This window comes from Rhineura floridana, chromosome 7, assembly GCF_030035675.1.
Source record: "Rhineura floridana isolate rRhiFlo1 chromosome 7, rRhiFlo1.hap2, whole genome shotgun sequence".
In the NCBI taxonomy this organism is placed as follows: Eukaryota; Metazoa; Chordata; class Lepidosauria; order Squamata; family Rhineuridae; genus Rhineura; species Rhineura floridana.
In genome coordinates this window covers 3,456,627-3,476,987 of record NC_084486.1, presented here as the reverse complement: position 1 = coordinate 3,476,987, position 20,361 = coordinate 3,456,627, and the positions used below count along the sequence as shown (strand labels likewise).

The window sequence follows — 20,361 nt, the reverse complement described above, 5'->3', positions numbered from 1 at the left end:
TTATCGACGGAGCGCAGTTGAAACGAGTGCCTTTTCCTCTTCAGACTGGATTTACCAACACTACCTCCAACTAGTGTGGACTTAAGTTTGTGAGCTACTTACTGTTGCGATCTATTGGCAGAGACTTTGGCTTGGCGTTTGTGTGGTGATGGACATTGGCTGGGCTATTCTTGACGGAGCAAGAAACAGCTGAGATGATGCTGTTCGTCTTGAGTAAATTGGCTTGATACATTCTTTCATCACCAAGGTGCTGTTAGTTACGGATTGGTTTTAAATTGTTTTGTTTGTTGTCTGTTCGATGTGGGTGTGTATGTAGTGTGTATGTAGTGATTGTGTGTCTGATGTACGATATATGTTAATACCTATCACTTGGTTGGGTGAAGAGAGGCGCTGACGTTGATGCCTGCCTGTACAGAGTGTGGGGATTGTGTTGGTGTATTTGATTTTTGAATGAGTGCTGGTGTGTATATGTGATTGTGTCTGATGTGAATGAGTGCATGTGTTTGTATATAAGTTTCATTATGTGCCTGGGAAAGAGGTTTTATCATCAATCGGGGGACTTGAGGGGGTCCCAATTAGTGTAGTGACGGGCAGAGGGAGGTACGGCGTTGTGCGAAGGACGTGCCAGGTAAGGGGAACGCAGCCCAGACATGTACTGACTGTGCCTTGTTCCAGTCCTTCGCACATCCACAGCGTTGTTGGTTGTCCTTTCAGCCAACTCTCTGATCTCCAGTTGCTGCTTTTAAATGCCAGATCGGTGCATAATAAAACCTCCCTCGTCCATGATCTGATTGTGGATGAGGCAGCCGATCTGGCATGTATTACCGACACCTGGGTGGGTGAGCAGGGAGGAGTTAGTCTTTCCCAGCTCTGACCACCGGGGTACTTGGTTCAGCATCATGGTAGATCCGAGGGTCAGGGAGGGGGGGTCGCTGTGGTCTATAGGAGTTCCATCTCACTCATCAAGCACCATGTCCATGTAGTTACCGATTTGGAGTGTTTGCACCTTGTCTTGGGTCAGAGGGACAGACTGGGAATCCTGTTGGTGTACCGCCCACCTTGCTGTCCAACAGCCTCCCTAACTGAGCTGACGGAAGTGGTCTCGGAGGTATTGCTGAGATCCCCCAGACTATTGGTACTGGGGGATCTCAACATCCATGCCGAGGCTACTTTATCTGGGGCGGCTCAGGAATTCATGGCTTCCATGACAACCATGGGGCTGTCCCAATATGTTAGTGGCCCAACACATATGTCGGGGCACACTCTAGATCTTATTTTTGCTACTGGACATGAGGATGGTGATCTGGATGTAGGGAGTTTTACATCTCTCCCTTTGTCATGGACAGATCACCGCTTGCTGAAGTTTAGACTGTCAGTGGCTTTTCCCCTCTGCAAGGGTGGGGGACCTACTAAATTGGTCCGCCCCCGGAGACTAATGGATCCTGAAGGTTTTCAAAGGGCTCTGGGGGATTTTCCGGCTGATAAGACTGGCGCTCCTGTCAAAGCCCTGGTCGAACTGTGGAATGCGGAGATGACCCGGGCTGTTGACACAATTGCTCCTGCGTGCCCTCTCCTGTGTAGAGCTCATACAGCTCCATGGTATACTCCGGAGCTGAGAGCGATGAAACAAGATAAGAGGCGGCTTGAGCGGAAGTGGAGGCGAACTCCCGATGGATGCAATTATGAGCTGGTAAGTGCTTCCACTAAGCTGTACTCAAGAGCGGTGAGGGTGGCAAAAAAACAACATTTTGCTGCCACCATCAAGTCATCTCTTTGCCGCCCAGAGGAGCTTTTTAGAGTTGTCCGAGGGCTACTGTGTTCTGGCCCTCAGGACATAGTAGAGTCATCGGTGACCCGCTGTGATGAGTTTGCTGGACACTTCCAGAATAAGATCTTATGTATCCGCCGGGACTTAGACTCCCAGTTTATAGCAGCTGATCCTAGTGAGGTGTCCAGAGCGCAGTCTTGTCATATTTTATTGGATGAGTTTCAGTTGGTTCAGCTCAAGGATGTGGACAAGGTGCTTGGACAGGTGCGTGCAACCACTTTGGTACTAGATCCTTCCCCCTCTTGGCTTATAAAAACTAGCAGAGATGGAACAGCTGGTTGGGCCAGGGAAGTGATAAATGCCTCTTTACGAGAGGGAGTGGTCCCTGGCCGTCTGAAAGAGGCGGCAGTGAGACCACTTCTGAAAAAACCTTCCTTGGACCCAGAAAATTTCAACAGCTACAGACCAGTAGCGAACGTTCCATTCCTGGGCAAGATCTTGGAACGAGTGGTTGCTGGCCAGCTCCAGGCGCTGTTGGATGAAACTGATTATCTAGACCCATTTCAATCGGGTTTTAGGCCCGGTTTTGGCACCGAGACAGCCTTGGTTGCCCTGTATGATGACCTATGTCGGGAGAGGGATGGAGGGAGTGTAACTCTGTTGATTCTCCTTGATCTCTCAGCAGCTTTTGATACCATCGACCATGGTAACCTTCTGGAGAGGCTCGCGGAGTTGGGAGTTGGTGGTACTGCTTGGCAGTGGTTCCGCTCCTACTTGGCGGGTCGTCTCCAGAAGGTAGTGCTTGGGGAACACTGCTCGACACCGTGGGTTCTCCAATGTGGAGTCCCGCAGGGGTCAGTTCTGTCTCCCATGCTTTTCAACATCTACATGAAGCCGTTGGGTGCGGTCAATCAGGAGTTCTGGAGTGCGTTGTCATCAGTACGCTGATGACACACAACTCTACTTCTCCTTTTCATCTTCTTCAGGTGAGGCTGTCAATGTGCTGAACCGTTGCCTAGCCGCGATAATGGACTGGATGAGAGCTAACAAACTGAGGCTCAATCCAGACAAGACTGAGATGCTGTTGGTGCGTGGTTTCTCTGATCAGGTGGCGGATATACACCCTGTCCTGGACGGGGTTACACTCCCCCTAAAGGAGCGGGTTCGTAGTCTGGGAGTCTTTTTAGATCCTTCCCTGTCACTTGAGGCTCAAGTAGCCTTGGTGGCACGGAATGCGTTCTACCAACTTCGGTTGGTAGCCCAACTACGTCCCTACCTGAGCAGGGAGGACCTCACATCAGTGGTACATGCTCTGGTAACCTCGCGATCGGATTACTGCAATGCGCTCTACGTAGGGCTGCCTCTGAAGACAGTCTGGAAGCTACAGCTTGTGCAAAACGCGGCGGCCAGACTGATAACGTGGACCAAGCGGTCCGAACACATAACACCTGTTCTGGCCCTCTTGCACTGGCTTCCAATATGCTTCCGGGCCAGATTCAAAGTGCTGGTTTTAACCTATAAAGCCTTATACGGCGCGGGACCACAATACCTGCTGGAACGCCTCTCCCGATATGAACCTGCCCGTACACTATGTTCTACATCGAAGGCCCTCCTCCGAGTTCCGACTCTTAGAGAAGCTCGGAGGGTGATAACTAGAACTAGGGCCTTCTCAGTGGTGGCCCCCGAACTCTGGAACAGTCTCCCTGATGAGGTGCGCTTGGCGCCGACGTTACTGTCTTTCCGGCGCCAAGTCAAAACCTTCCTCTTTTCTAAGGCATTTTAATCTAACTTAATTTAGTTTTAATATGTGTTGTAATTGCTTTTGGTTTTCTTATTCTTTTACATTGTTGTTGTATTTTACTATGGAATTTTTGTATATTTTTGCACTTTGTTGTACACCGCCCAGAGAGCTATGCTAGTCGGGCAGTATAAAAATCTAATAAATAAATAAAAATAAATAAAATACGTTGTGCCTGACCAGACAGGATTTATCCCAGGTTGCAACATAGCAGACTCAGTTCTGAATGTAGTTCATGGGCTGCAGGCTGTAGGGGGCCCTATGGTTTGTTCTCCTTCGATGCCTTTAAGACATGTGATTGCATCGAATGGACCTTTTAAAAGCGGCTTCTCACCAGGCTGGGTTTTGGCCCCCTCTTCCTCCACCTCTCGCATCACCTCTACTCGACTTCAAAAGCTTTACTGAATATTAATGAGTCCTCCTCATCTCGCATCACTATTAACAGAGGGACTCAGCAGGGATGTCCACTGTCTCCCCTACTGTTTGCCCTTGTGATTCAGGTCTTGGCCCAAAACAAAGGGTCAAGGCCTCGATCACTGGGTGGGGAACAAAAAATCAATTTGCTTGCTGACGACATTCTCCGAATGTTGAGCAAACCTCTTGAAGCACTGGGGCCCTTAAAGGACACTCTTCAACAGTTTCACACCAGGGCTGGGCTGGAAATTAACTACTCTAAATCTACAGTTCTACCCTTTAATGTATCCACCCAGGATAGAGATTGGCTCCTAAACACCTCAGGTTTCTCTCCCTGTTATGGCGGCTTTTGTTATCTTGTAATCTAACACATAATGTTGGGCAATTATGAAAAAGAAACTATGGCCATCTTTATTGTTCAATACAGAGGTTGCTCTTGCAATGGTGTCACCTTAATCTTAGCTGGCTTGGTCATATTGCCACAGTGAAAATGTAGCTCCTCCCTAAGTTTTTATTTCTCTTCCACACCCTCACCCTCCACGTCTCTGACAAGTGCTTGGCTAGATGGCAGGATCAAGTATGGTCTCACCCACTTCTGAAAACGATCTCAGCAAAGATACAAGAAGTTTCATTAAAAGTATTACTGAGATGGCACTGGACTCCTGTTAAACTCTCACACCTGCTTCCTTTAGCTTCCCCACTTTGTTGGCAAGGATGCAGGGAAAGAGGTACCCTGATTCATATGTGGTAGGATTACAGGAAACTCCACTATTTCTCAAATTGGGTGTTTACTGTGATCTCTGATATTGCTTCCCAATGTCTGCAGTTAGACCCCTACTAGCTTTGTTATCTCTGGAAGGTGCTGCAAATCCATCTATCCACTACAAAGAACTGGTCTCACTGCTGATGCCACTAGCTAGGATGGAAGTAGCTAGCAAATGGAAAGCAGAAGGAGGTCCAACCAAAGAGAAGGTGGTCTCAGGTGGGATATTGCATTGTCTGAACATCTAACATACCACAGAAGGGTGATAATGGGAATAGCATGACAAGATAAATTTGACGTGGTATGGTTTCCATTCATGAGCTTCGTGACTAACAACAGACCTTTATACAAATCTCTCAAGACTCATGCTGAGTTGTGGAGGGGCTATCTTTTGTAACCATTACCGTTTAGATACTTGATTCTGCTCTTAGATGAACTGGTACATGTGGCTTGTATTTGTATTCTTTATTTCGTTCTGTTACTTTCATTATTTTTGTTACGTGAAAAACTGAATAAAAATTCTTTGGGGGGGAAATGACTTATGATGTCCTCCCCTTACTATTAGGCCCCTTCATCATAACATTTTGGGTTACAGATACAGGGTAAGTGCAAAGTTGGCTTGACTGTATGAAGAACCTTTCGCAGGCATAGAAGTAGTAGAGGCAGTAGAGGCTTTTGGAAAAGGAAAAGGAGGCATAGATGCAAGGGAGACAGTCAAGGGAGCTAAAAGATGCAAAGACTGGTGGGAAAGTATATGAATGAGGGGTGGAAGAGTAGATGGCATTGAAATCCACACCATCTGGTTAAGAATACAAATTTGCCTAGCTTTGAATGATTGCTTGAATTATGAATAAAACACCATTTGATTGCTCAGCATTTTTTATGTCAAGCACAGAATTCAAGTTTCCTCTGTGCAGAAGCTGAATCTTTAATTTGGTGCCTGAAGAGCCCTGGTGTACAAAAACTGCAACACAGCAAATGCCTTTCTGCACAGAAAGCATCCATAGCTGAAGTTCTGAACAATAAAGCCATTCAAATTGCCTCCTGTGCATGAATATGAACTGAAGTCACAACTATGAAGAACTACTTCTGATTAAAATAGCACTGGGAGACTAAGCCCGTACATAGAAAAAAATACCTTTCACAGCAGCCCTAAGCCAGTTCTGTTGTGGAATGATATCTGAGGCAAGATAAACAATCTGAAGAAAAACACAGAGAGAACACAGAGGACTATATAGAATCAATGCAGCAAAAGTAAGATTTATTCAGTGCCAAACTCAACTCTCAACTCAGTGCATAGCACATTGAATGTGAGGGTTACTACAGATTTATCTGTCATATACCAAAACACTACACTTCCTTCCACTATCAGATCCAATAAAAAAACCTGAAACATGCCATTTTTTTATCCACAATAGGCTCCTAGGCCAGCAGAGGTGCTGCCTGCATAAGTGCATACAAGAGAAAAAAGCCTGGGAGGCATGGAAGTGCTTGATAGGAAATGTGTAAGCTGGTGAGTGAATGCTTCATTGATAGGATGAGTGCAATACAGGAAAGTAGATTATTTGCCTTTAACCCACTCTTTCTTCAGAGGTCATGAGGGTGGCCATTACTATTCTAACTTAAAATATAAGAACATTAAATAATATTCTTCAATATTCTTTAAAGAAAACCAATCTTGTACATAATCAGCCCAAGCTATGCTGTCTTTTCAGACTAGCAATGGCTCTTCAAGGCTTTGAATGGAGGTCTTTTCCAGCCCTGCAATCAGGAGATCCTTTAACTACAAATAAGGCTGCAAAGTATCTGGTCCAACACTGAGCTATATGGCTTCCAAAGACGGTTAGTCTTTAAATAAATTACACTGCAGTACAGCTACTAGCCAATCAAGATTAAAGCCAACCACTAAAATCCATCAAAATAGGAAATGCAAGTCTCACGTATTCCACCACTGTGAATCTTCTGCCTCTCATGATATGAACTATGTCTGAGGACTAAGCCTCTGATTATATCAGCTCAATGCAATCTTAAAGAACGTCTTGGGAAACAGATGAAGAAACATCTCAGGTATACATGGCACAAACCTTTTGCGTAGATGAGAAGGCATGCATACCTCAGCATTTTAATACAAATTTATTTTGCACTCTGCTCTCTCTGCACAACCTTTATGCCTAATGAAATATAAAACATTAGAAAGGAAGATCTGTGGCAAAGAGAGGAAAGGTATTCCGTTCAGACCCAAGGGCCTTTCTGAAGGGTAGCTAGCATCGAAAGTGACTATCTCCAAAACACTGGAGTGTTTTTCAAAACAAGCTTATACTGAGAAGCTGCTGCTGACAGTGCATACATAGCAGCTTGAGTGGGTAGTGGACACTGGGCAGAGGGAAAGCCCCTGTTCTTTCCAAAAGGAAAACATTGTGAACAGTACCATTCTTTTTCAGGGTTTCCCCCACCTTTTTATTCTACAGCAGACATATATAGTCTCCCACCCAAATTTAAACCAAAGCTGTCCCTGGCCACATCCGCACCAGACATTTATTCCACTTTAAACAGTCATGACTTCCCCCAAAGAATCCTGGGAAATATAGTTTGTAAAAAGTGCTGAGAGTTGTTAGGAGACATCCTATTCCAATACAATAAATATATTAAATAAATAAATATTCCCTCACAGAGCTTCAATCACCAGATGAGGGGCTGTATGTTAAACCCCTCTGGCCACTGGAGCTCTTTCAGGGGAATAGGAACCTCCTCTCACCACCCTTCACAAACTACACTTCCCAAGATTCTTTGGGGAAAGCCATGACTGTTTAAAGTGAAATAAATGTCTGACATGAGTGTAAGCCCCCTGATTAGTCAAGCCAAACATCTGATAGTCTGGCTTTCGGAACACTGACAGTTGGTACTTACTAAGCATGCCTGCGCTATCATAGACTCCAATCTTAATTTTCTTAAATTAATTAAAAATCAGTCATGCATTTTTTTTAACTTTTAAACTACAGAAGATGAAGATCAGAGTATGGAGCAACATTAGTAATAGGATTACAGGTACTCTGTGAACATGGCTGATTTTTAATTAATTTAAACAAATTATGAGACCACTGACAGCTATAAAAGTCCAACAGGGGTCTGGATTTTTTTTCTCGTTTTACACTTTGAACTTTCAGTTCTCTCTAACTGTTTTGTGTATCACCATGAAAACATACAGAGTTGTTAAGCAAGTATTTCTGAGTTCAGGACTATAGGTTTTGTAAGATTTTGTTTTGAAATGAGCCTATGGGAAGCAGCAGAATGGCATGGGGGGCATTTTCAATTTAACATGGCAGAATGTGCAAACTCCATGCTGGCTATAGTATACAGCCATTCTCGTGGCTGTATAATTTATTCAATCTGTACACAATAGAAAACTTTGCCAACAAAGTCACAGGCAGCTGAGAATCTCCAGTGGTTTCATAAGATCGCTACCTGACCATTTTCAGCTGTATTGTTGTTACCCTTTGCGCTAAAGACCCCTCTCTGTGCTGCACTACTGCTCTACAAAAAGTGTGTGAAGAAAGGGATGTACTTCTACAGGAAAAGGTTGGTATGTAAGCAATCTAAGTTAAGCACATGTTATGCTCACCACCTGCTTCCTGGAACCATGGGATTGTCTGGCCTGATTGTTCTTTAAGGTTGGCCCCTCATTTTTGAATATGTTGGCTTAGAGGTGTGCCTTTTCTGAAGGGTAAACTCAAATGCTTAGGAGTTAATACCAGAGACGCAGGAATTTAAAGCTTGTTTTCTTTCTTGATCTGAAGCAACGGGAGTGATTAAATGAGGAAAAACAAGTCTGATCTGTAATGTCAAGCAGCACCTTTTACCACTCCTTCCCACTCCACCTCAATCTTGTGATACACTCAGTGCCTCTGTCAGTCAGTATGGTAAAACAATTACCCAGTTGAGAAAGAAAACAGAACCACTCCCTGCAGCATATTTCTGTGTACTTTCAAAAACTAAAATAGACTCCTACACTAATCTACTTTCAAAACGAAGATTGCCTGCAGGAAGACCATCATGATGACAGAGAGGAAGCGTTCATACTCTGAAAGGCTCTCGCTCAAATAATGCAACTGCTGTATTATTGGTTGGCATGTACAATCCATTGCTGGAAAAGGCTATGGTGTTATACTCTGCTGATATATGTGCATTGCTTTGCTATACCTTGTGTCGAACTTCTGATTTTCTAAAACCAAACCATTAAAGCTGAGCCTTTCTCATTGGTCCCATTCACACATCACAGTATGCCATAGTCCAGAATAAACTATGGCTTATCGCACACACTACTCAAATCACACCCAACTTGCTCCTTCCTGTGCCGAGCCAGGAGGGAACAAACCATAGCGCTGACTCAGCATTACATGCAAACCAGTAGTTGTAGTTTGTTCCTCCCAAATAAATCACAAGCAGTAAGCCAAAAGCAAACCCTATGGAAACATACATTTACTGCTTATTAACATTTTAAAGAAGGGAAGGGGATGCAGAAAACAGGGTCATGGTATAAGACTGCATAGAAGCTATGGTGACTAAAACCTAGTTCTTACCAAAATGGTCAACTTGGCTTGGGCTGTTCCACTTGAGACTGCTAACATAATTAAATGTTCCCCCATGGGGAAAAATGTCTCCCATAAAAAAATTAACAAACAGAGAAAATGAGCACATACCGGAGAAGGCTCAATTAGAACCTTTCTCTCTGACATGTCAGGGTCCCGCACTCCTGGATTTTTAAAAAAAAATATTGTATAGAGGTGCATTCAGTAATGTGAGCTCTCACCTAAACTGGTACACTCCAGTCATCAATTGACCATTTCAGTTAATAAATAATAATAATAAAATTTTATTTCTAAGTCGCCTATCTGGCCGAATTAACGGCCACTCTAGGCGACGTACAGAAAATTAAAATATAACATATAAATACAAATACAACACCAAACTCTACTTAATCTAAACCCACCCACATCTTTACAGAATAAAACTAGATTACCCAAAAGTCCCGTAGGCCCGCCTAAACAGCCAGGTTTTCAATTCTCGGCGGAAACCTACCAGGGAGGAGGCATGGCGAAGGTCACATGGCAGAGAATTCCAGAGGGTGGGGACCACAATCGAAAATGCCCTCTCTCTGGTCCGCACCAGCCTAGCTGTTTTAACTGGCGGGACTGAGAGAAGGTCTTGTGAGGCTGATCTCGTCAGGCGGCATATTTGATGATGCTGGAGGCACTCCTTTAGATAAACTGGACCGAAACCGTGTAGGGCTTTAAAGGTTAACACCAACACCTTGAATTGGGCCCGGTAAACAACTGGTAACCAGTGCGGGGCCCATTATGGAAAATGCAAAAATAACAATTATTTTAAAAGGAGGAGGAGGAGGTCCCAGAATATCCATCTTGAATCCAAATGCATAGGTGCTGTCATTTGAGACTCTGGTTATTTGAAGGCAATTCTGTTGCATGTTCTCAGGTGTGTTCTCCAATTCAACCAGAATGCAGATACAACTATGAATATTTATTTTTCATTAATTCTGCTGTGACCCAAAGTCTCAGGTCCAAAGGCCTGAAGCTAGGTTTTGGGAGCCTGAAAACAAATTAAACTCTGTTCCAAACCAAATGCTGCATACATACATTCATTTAAAATGAAAGCATATAAAAGCTTTTTCAGCAACTTCATACAGGTGTTTCACCAATTTCATGCAGGATCTGCGCAACAGAGTTGTATATTCCTTGACGTGGATGTTACCTGGGGGAAGGACTGTGGCTCAGTGGTAGAGCACCTGCTTTGCATGTAGAAGCTCCCAGTTTCAATCCCCAATAGGCATCTCCAGGTAGGTTTGGGAGAGACCCCAGTCTGAAACCCTGGAGAGCTGCTGCCAGTCAGTGTAGACAATACTGAGCTAGAAGGACAATGGTCTTATTTGATATAAGGCAACCTCTTATGGTCCTACCTTTGTGACCACCCATACTTTTATTTATTTAGAGAATCTATATAACACTTGTCGCTTCTGTGATGAATTATCAGTGTGGTTTACAAATGAATCATAATACGATACAATATAATTAATAAAATCCAGTCATTAAAACCAAATCAAAATAGCAGGGGTCAATAGCAGGGGTCAATAACAGAACAGCAAAAAGGAAAATGCCTGGGTAATCAAGTATGTTTTTAACTTCCAACAGAAGCTGTCCAGTATTGGTGCCAGACTAATTTCTACCAGAAGAACATACCAGATGGTAGGTGCCACGATTGAGAAGACCCCTTTCCATGCCATAGCCAGATGAACATGAGTGTAACAGGGTATGGTGAGTCAGCACAGCCTACTCAGCAGATCACAATGGCTAGGGGCAGCCTGTATGAGAGAAGGAGGTCTCTCAGATAGTCTTGTCTAGAGCTGTTTAGGACCTTACCAGTCACTTAACAAGTGCTTGTTAATATGGTTTTTTTAATAATGTTTGTAACCCTTTTTTAAAGATGTTTTTAAAGCTTTTTTTTTAATGCTGTTAACGTTGTTTTGTTTTAATGTATTTTAAAGTCTGTTTTTATGATGTTTTAAAGTATTTTTAGTGCTTCTGTTTGTTGCCCTGGGCTCCTGCTGGGAGGAAGGGCGGGATATAAATCGAATAATTAATAAATAAATAAAATAAAGACTAATACCTTGATGCTGGTTCAGCAGCAAACCGGCGGCCAGTGTAGTTCCTTCAGCACAGGCGTAATAACACCCACTTCAAGGGACATACAACTCTGATGCATAGATCTTGCACTCTGGTGGGCTGTCATACATGACAGGAGCCTGTGTTAATATAGGTAAATGCTTTCAAACAACTTCCATGTGCAATTTTAACATTTAAAGGTTGGCCCTATCAGTTTTACAGTAAACCGTAGAGTATCCACAGTGGAAAAAAACAAGAAGATCTGATTTTGCTCCTTCTAAAACTGGTGTAAGCTATATGGCATTTTGCAGTATGCTTGAATCCATCTGTTTTTATCCAATATATTCAACGTGTCATTGTGCAGTTAGGTAACCTTGCATTGGGTACAGAATTATATCTATTATTTGATCTTAACAATTTTTACTTAGAAATGAGTCCCAGGAAAATGAGATACATTCCAATGTAAGTATGTAAGGAGTTAAACCTCTGAAAGAGCATATTCATTACACAGATTATTATTACCACTGTCAGTATGGAAAACCTGAGAAATTACTAGAAGGGATAGTTGGATTTCCCCACTGAATACAAACACATCATCTTGGTTTCTGTTACTGGTTACCCTGGTTGCCAGTTCATTTCTGGGCCCAATTTAAGATGCTCATGCTAGTGTTTAAAGTTAGTGTTTAATGACTCAGGCCCCAAACATCTGAGACCCCACCTCCTTCTTTACAGACCCCCATGGGTGTTGAGATCAGCAGAGGGGGGCCTTCTTGGTAGTTCCACCACAGCAGTTCTGGTATGGTGGCCCAGGAGAGGGCATTCTCTTGGCACCTTCACTGTACAGTTTTTGGTGAATGCTAAAGACACACCTCTTTACCTGGCCTTTAGCACTTGTTTTCAGGAGCCATCCTATTCCTTTTGATTGTAATTTGTTTCTCATTGTTTTTAATACTGAGCTGTAAACTGCTGGAACCTGCCCTGGGACCTGCTGGTGAACAGCAGGTAATAAATATAATAATGATAAGGATTATGATGACAGTGATGATGATGATGATGATGATGATAACTTAACTGAATAGCAATAGACCTAAAAAATAAAGGGGGGGAAATCCCAAATCCTTCAGTGGCTAATTTAAGAGGGAAGAAATTAAAATGAAATGCACTTGACAGTGAGAAGCATCAGTCTAAGTTAGGCATTTGTAGCTCTATAATTAAATATTACATGCCTTTAAACACACAGTAAGTATATTTGGAAATTATTTAAAAAATCCACCCTAGGATTAAGGATGACATAGCATCTTAAAATTTACTATGGAAATCATGCTTTTTTAAAAATCTACATTATTTGAATATCAAACTACTGGTTATATTAGTATACCCAAGCATGTAGCTGGTACAATAAAGCAAACTTCAATGTGTGAGCAACAAACAATCTTGGAGTGGTTTGCTAATGCATATGGCAGAGGTAGCCAATGTGGTGGCAACCACCGGCATATGAACTATACCACTGTTCTTCAATCTTAGGTCTGCAGATGTTGGACTACAAATCCCATCAACTCCAGCCAGTTTAGCCAATGGTCAAGGATGATGGGAGTTGTAGTCCAACAACATCTGGTGACTCAAGGTTAAAGAACAGTGAATCATAGGACTGAGAACCATGGCTAGTCTGATTTCTGAAGAAGATAAGCTTCATTTTAGAAGAAATGCATTAAAAGTCTTCTTATATGAAGGGTGGGGGTCCCTTCAGATGGATTAAATCAGCCCTAGGGCATGATCTGAAGATAAATGATGCAACAACCTTGCGGAAACCAATCAAGTCTGGTCTGGTCAGTGCTCGGATGGGAGACTGCCTGAAAACCCTGTGTTTGCTGCCATGAGGTTCACATTAGAATGCATACGTAAGAAATACTCCTCTGTACATTGGACATGGTTGCAAAGGCTCCTGGTAATATCAAAGATACCTGTGTTCATAGCAGAGCTTGGAAAAGTTACTTTTTTGAACTACAACGCCCATCAGCCTCAGCCAGCATGGCCACTGGATTGGCCTGATGGGAGTTGTAGTTCAAAAAAGTAACTTTTCCAAGCTCTGGTTCATAGATACCCAAATGTTCAAACTTGAGCTGCATTTCTAAGATGACACGGATGCTTAATCTTTCACTGTTTAAAATGTAGTAGTCAGCCCTCTGTCCAGATTTCAGGAGGGGTGACTCTCTTTGAATCCTGCTGCATGGCATCATGACCATCCTTAGTCAGGAACTGAGTAGAAATTGTGACTCAGCACTTAAGCACCTAGGATTATAAAATCTTCACCACAAAAGTGATTCATAAAGAGCAGGCAGCCAGAATGTGGATTTGACAACCTTTTATGCAAACAAAGGTTTGCATTAGATGCTTAGCCACTATAAAAATGTCTTCCTTGGTATTTTAAGGAGAGCCAAAAGAGAGTCTTAAATATTAAAAAACACCACATTAAAGAATATTAATTCTTATTAATATTTATAAATATTAATAGAACAGCGCTTCTGCAACCAATCAATTCCTTGAGGTATCTGTCAATTCACAGACAACTCAGTTGCTGTGTTCCCAATGCAGGAGCCATCTCTCTCTCTCTCTCTCTCTCTCTCTGTGTGTGTATGTGCCTTCAAGTCAATTACAACCTATGGCAACCCTATGAATCAGTAACCTGCAGTAGCATCTGTTGTAAACCATGCTGTTCAGGTCTTGTAAGTTCAGGTCAGTGGCTTCCTTTATGGAATCAATCCATCTCTTGTTTGGCCTTTCTCTTTTTCCACTGCCTTCTGTTTTTCCCAGCATTATTGTCTTTTCTAGTGAATCATGTCTTCACATTATGTGTCCAAAGTATGATAACCTCAGTTTCATCATTTTAGTGTGTAGTGATAGTTCTGGTTTAATTTGTTCTAACATCCAATCATTTGTCTTTTTCACAGTCCACGGTATCTGCAAAACTCTCCTCCAACACCACATTTCAAATGAGTTGATTCTTCTCTTATCCACCTTCACATCCATACATAGAGATCAGGAATACCATGGTCTGAATTATCCTGACTTTGGTGTTCAGTGATACATTTTTGCATTTGAGGATCTTTTCTAGTTCTCTCATAGTTCTCTCATAGCTGCCCTCCCCAGTCCTGGACGCCTTCTGATTTCTTGACTGTTGTCTCCATTTTGGTTAATGACTGTGCCAAGCTAATCCTTGACAAGTTCAATGTCTTCATTATTAACTTTGAAGTTACATAAACCTTCTGTTGTCATTACTTTAGTCTTCTTGATGTTCAGCTGTAGTCCTGCTTTTGTGTTTTCCTCTTTAACTTTCATCAGCATTCATTTCAGATCATTACTGGCTTCTACTAGTAGTACGGTATCATCTGCTATCTTAAATTATTGATATTTCTCTCTCCAATTTTCACACCTCCTTTATCTTGGTCCAATCCCGCTGTCCCTATGATATTTTCTGCATATAGATTAAACAAATAGGATGATAAAATGCACCCATCTCACACCTTTTCCAGTGGAAAACCAGTTGGTTTCTCCATATTCTGTCCTTAAAGTAACCTCTTGTCCAGAGTATAGGTTGCACATCAGAACAATCAGATGCTATGGCACCCCTATTTCTTTTAAAGCATTCCATAGTTTTTCGTGATGGATGCAATCAAAGGCTTTGCTGTAATCTATCAAACATAGGGTGATTTTCTTCTGAAATTCCTTGGTCCGTTCCATTATCCAACAGATGTTTCAATATGATCTCTGGTGTCTCTTCCCTTCTAAATCCAGGTTGGACATCTGGCATTTCTCACTCCATATATGATAAGAATCTTTGTTGTAAAATCTTGAGCATTACTTTACTTACATGGGATATTAAGGCAATCGTTCAATAATTACTGCATTCCCTTGGGATGTATATCAAATGCTTCCAGTCTGTGGGCCATTGTTGTCTTTTCCATATTTGTTAACAATTTTTGTCAAAATTTGGACAGATTCAGTCTCAGTAACTTGTAGCAACTCAATTATGCCAGCTGTTCCTGGTGGTTTGTTTCTTCCAAGTATTTAAAGAGCAGCTTTCACCTCACATTCTAAAATTTCTGGTTCTTCTTCATACTGTTCCTCCGTGAATGAATCTGCCATCCTGTCATCTCTTTTATATAATTATTCAGTGTATTGCTTCCATCTTCCTTTTATTTTATATCGGTCAAAACATTAGCAGTCCAATAGATCTTGTCTTTCCACCAGGCTTATAGGAGGCATCCTGAAGCCATCGTGCAAGGAACAGGCCTCTTTGCAGGTCTCCAGTTCCCAGCCATTTCTCCAACTAAACTAAAAACACAAACCTCTCTGTCTTCACTCCATTGTTCTTCTGGTTCTCTATCAGCTAGGTCTAAAGCCTCACATCTGTTCCTTATTTGATCTTTAAATTCTTCTGGGATGTTATTTAAATTGGTCAGTCAATAAGAAACTGGAGGTGCCCACCCAAAAATCTGCATTGTGCCAGGCAGTAATGTAGTGGCAAATTCAGAAGTGCAGGGCCCCTTCATGATAGTCTCAGCCACAGCCAGAAGGAAGGGATTTTCTTGTGGACACACGAAACGGATAGGTGCATCTATGCACAACAAGCAGTAGAAGGAACTGCGGGTTCCCACCCCAAAACATGCTTTGGGCACTACAAGACATCCATCCATCCATGCAGAAGAGAGTTCCCACCCAGTTCAGAGCTTCTCTTGTATGTATGCTACAGACAAGGGCATATATGTATTGGGAAAATAGTGAATATGTAGAGGAAAGAAAATAAGAAAGGGGAGTGCCCATCCTAAAAGATGTTTTGGGGCACCACATGTCATACTTCCATGCATCTGGGAGAGAGTGTTCTGTGAGATGCCATCCATGCATACTTTAGAGTGTTATCTATGAAATTACATCTTCTTCAAGGAATCATTGTTTGTTGACCCTGCCAGAAGTCCTTCTGTCACCAACATCAGTGGCTTTTAAAAGTAATAATAATTGAGCTATAACAAGGTAAGTAACAGGGAAGACCAATACAAAAAATTAAAAATCCACATAGATCATAAGCACTAGCTGTAAGCACTGGCATAGCATAGAGGACACCCTATCATTTTCAGGGGTGTCTGATTTGTCTTGGCCCAGAGAAGATTTTGTAGTGAACTTCCCCGAGTATTTATTCTTTTCTTCACTTTTCGTCTCTTTTGGTTGTGCATAGATGCCATTATACACGCCCTGAATCCAACAGAAACTCTGGGCCAGATGGGAAGCATTGGCATCTTGTAGAAGGTATCCTCCCTTTCCTGGGGTGTATGATTTGTCCTGGCCCAGAGCAGAGTTTGGGGTGGGCACCATCAGTTACTTATTTTTTCTGCATCTTTTTCTCCGTTTTGGTAGTGCATCTCTTATCTCTGCCCTGCACCCAGCAAACGTTGTGCGCGAGGCGGGAAGCATTGGCATCTCATAGAGGACACCCTCTTCTTTCCTGGGGTGTATGATTTGTGCCAGCCCAGAGCAGAGTTTGGGGTGGGCACCATCAGTTACTTATTTTTATATGATTTTATGACATCATTATGCATTTATGAGCATTTCAGAAGCCTGATAATTTTGACTGAATAAATTTGTTGTTATTCTTGATGGGGTGCATCCCCAGATCACAGCAATATATGATATGGGGTACCCCCTAAAAAACTTTAGGGTTCAGAGACATGTTAACTTTCCTATGGAATTGCTGCAGCTGTGAACTTTTCTTTTTTTTAGTGTTTTGAACTTTCAAGCAAATAAGGAACTGGAAACGAGAAACCAACTTCAGTATCGTGACAACATAACCAATAATCAGGCATGATGGAAACTGTAGTCCTACAACATCTGGAGGGCACCACATTGGCTATCCCTGATCTGTAAGGCCCCACAAGTAACTTTTGTTGTTGCAATACATACAAGAACATAAGAAGAGCCTGCTGGATCCAACCAGTGGCCCATCTAGTCCAGCATCCTGTTCTCACAGCGACCAATCAGATGCCCTAAAGGGAAGCCCATAAGCAGGACCTGAGTGCAAGAGCAGCACTCTCCTCACTTGTATTTCCAGCAACTGACATTCAGAAGCAGACTGTCTCTGACGGTGGAAGTAGAACATAGCCAGCATTGCTGGGTGCTGCTGATAGGTTTATCCTCCATGAATTAGTCTAATCCTCTTTTAAAGCCATCCAAGTTGGTGCCCATCATTGCTTCTTGTGGTAGTAAATTCCATAGTTTCACTATATGCTAGCCAAGACCACTTTTTTAATTGCAGGAGAAGGGATAACGTTTATGCTGATGGATTACTTTTGATATGTGCATTTTCAGTTTACCTACGTAATGTCTCTTAAGATCCTCCATGGTGCAGAGTGGTAAGCGGCGGTAATGCAGCCAAAGCTCTGCTCACGGCCAGAGTTCAATTCCAACGGAAGGAGGAAGTCAAATCTCCGGTAAAAGGGGTTGAGGTCCACTCAGCCTTCCATCCATCCGTGGTTGGTAAAATGAGTACCCGGCATACGCTGGGGGGTAAAGAAAGGCCGGGGAAGGAACTGGCAATTCCACCCCATATATACGGTCTGCCTAGTAAACGTCGCAAGACGTCACCCTAAGAGTCGGAAATGACTCGCACTATAAGTGCGGGGACACCTTTACCTTTATGTAATGTCTCTTAAGTTCTGCTTTTGACAGTTCAATTGTGCATGCATGTCCACCCAATGAGTTCAATGGGACTTACTTCCTGGTAAGTATGTACAGGATTAAGTTACCTCTTAATTATACCTGGATGTAACTTTGGCTCCTGCTTGTCCAATAATAATGGATTCTTTTCAACTTGTACAACCTGAGGATGTGGACAGGATCCTTGGAGAGGCGAGGCCCACCACATGTCTGTTAGACCCTTGCCCTTCCTAGCTTATTTAAAGTGCCAGAGGGGGCCTAGCCGAGTGGGTGAAGGAAGTGGTCAATGCCTCCCTACAACAAGGCAGAGTTCCAATGTGCCTAAAGGAGGCAGTTGTAAGGCCTTTGTTGAAAAAGCCCTCCCTGGACCCCTCTATTATGGATAATTATCGACCAGTGTCTAATATCCCATTCCTGGGCAAGGTAATAGAGCGTGTGGTGGCCTCCCAACTACAGGGATTCCTGGATGAAACGGATTATCTAGATCCATTTCAGTCTGGTCTCAGACCTGGTTATGGGACGGAGACGGCTTTGGTCGCCTTGGTAGATGACCTACGCAGAGAACTGGACAGGGGGAGTGTGTCCCTGTTGGTTCTGTTGGACCCCTCAGCGGCTTTCGATACCATCAACCATGGTATCCTTCTGGGTCGCCTTACCGGGATGGGACTTGGGGGCACCATTTTATGATGGCTCCATTCCTTCCTGGAGGGTCGAACCCAGAAGGTGGTGCTGGGGGATTCCTGTTCGACTCCTTGGCCGTTGGCCTGTGGGGTCCCTCAGGGTTCAGTTTTGTCCCCCATGCTATTTAATATCTACATGAAACCGCTGGGAGAGGTTGTCCGGAGATTTGGGGTTCGGTGCCACCAGTATGCAGATGACACCCAACTCTACTTCTCCTTTCCACCTAATTGTTGGTGTTAACCTTTAAAGCCCTACACGGTTTCGGTCCAGTTTATCTAAAGGAGCGCCTCCAGCATCATCAAATATGCCGCCTGACGAGATCAGCCTCACAAGACCTTCTCTCAGTCCCGCCAGTTAAAACAGCTAGGCTGGTGCGGACCAGAGAGAGGGCATTTTCGATTGTGGTCCCCACCCTCTGGAATTCTCTGCCATGTGACCTTCGCCATGCCTCCTCCCTGGTAGGTTTCCGCCGAGAATTGAAAACCTGGCTGTTTAGGCGGGCCTACGGGACTTTTGGGTAATCTAGTTTTATTCTGTAAAGATGTGGGTGGGTTTAGATTAAGTAGAGTTTGGTGTTGTATTTGTATTTATATGTTATATTTTAATTTTCTGTACATTGCCTAGAGTGGCCGTTAATTCGGCCAGATAGACGACTTAGAAATAAAATTTTATTATTATTATTAATTCCAAGGAAACTGTCTCAGTTCTAAACCATTATCTGATAGCAGTGGTGGACTGGATGAGGGTGAACAAGCTGAAGCTTAATCCAGACAAGACAGAGGTGCTCCTAGTCAGTTGAAAGGCGGATCAGGGAATAGGGGTTCAGCCTGTGCTGGATGGGGTTACACTCCCCCTGAAGATGCAGGTTCGCAGTTTGGGTGCGCTCCTGGACTCAGCCTTAAACCTGGAGGCCCAGGTTTCTGCGGTGGCCAGGAATGCTTTTGCACAGTTAAGACTAGTGCGCCAACTGCGCCCGTTCCTGGAGTCGTCTGATCTGGTTATGGTGACACATGCCTTAGTTACATCCCGCTTAGACTACTGTAATGCGCTCTACATGGGGCTGCCTTTGAAGACTGTTCGGAAACTTCAGTTGGTGCAACGAGCTGCAGCCAGAATGTTAACTGGGGCTGGTTACAGGGACCATACAACTCCCCTGCTGCAACAGCTCCACTGGCTGCCAGTCTGTTTCCGGACACAATTCAAAGTGCTGGTTATGACCTATAAAGCCCTATACGGCTTAGGTCCAGGCTATTTGTCAGACCGTATCTCCCTATATGAACCTTCCCGGGCCCTGAGATCTTCAGGAGAGACCCTTCTCATGATCCCAACACCTTCACAAGTGCGACTGGTAGGGACACGAGATAGGGCCTTTTCGATGGCTGCCCCTAGGCTCTGGAACTTCTTCCCTAGGGAGGCAAGAATGGCCTCCTCTGTGCAGTCTTTCCGCCGACAGCTAAAGACTTTTTTCTTCCGGCAGGCCTTTGGAACTGAAGGCTTTAAGGGTAGTGACTGAAGAGGATGCTGTATGTTATTGTTTTACTTGTATGCTCCTAAACTG

At 43.4% G+C, this 20,361-nt stretch overlaps 1 protein-coding gene across 3 annotated transcripts in view; it reads right to left on the bottom strand.

Moving 5' to 3' along the window:
* SORBS1 (sorbin and SH3 domain containing 1) overlaps positions 1–20,361 on the bottom strand; it is a 270,925-nt gene that overhangs the window by 232,999 nt on the left and 17,565 nt on the right. The window contains exon 1 of one of the 3 annotated variants that reach the window (XM_061634696.1): positions 11,422–11,506. The exons of the other annotated variants lie outside the window; for them this stretch is intronic. The gene's annotated coding sequence lies outside the window, so the exon portion shown is untranslated. Of the gene's footprint in view, positions 1–11,421; positions 11,507–20,361 lie in introns of those variants that run through there. 3 annotated transcript variants of the gene reach the window in all.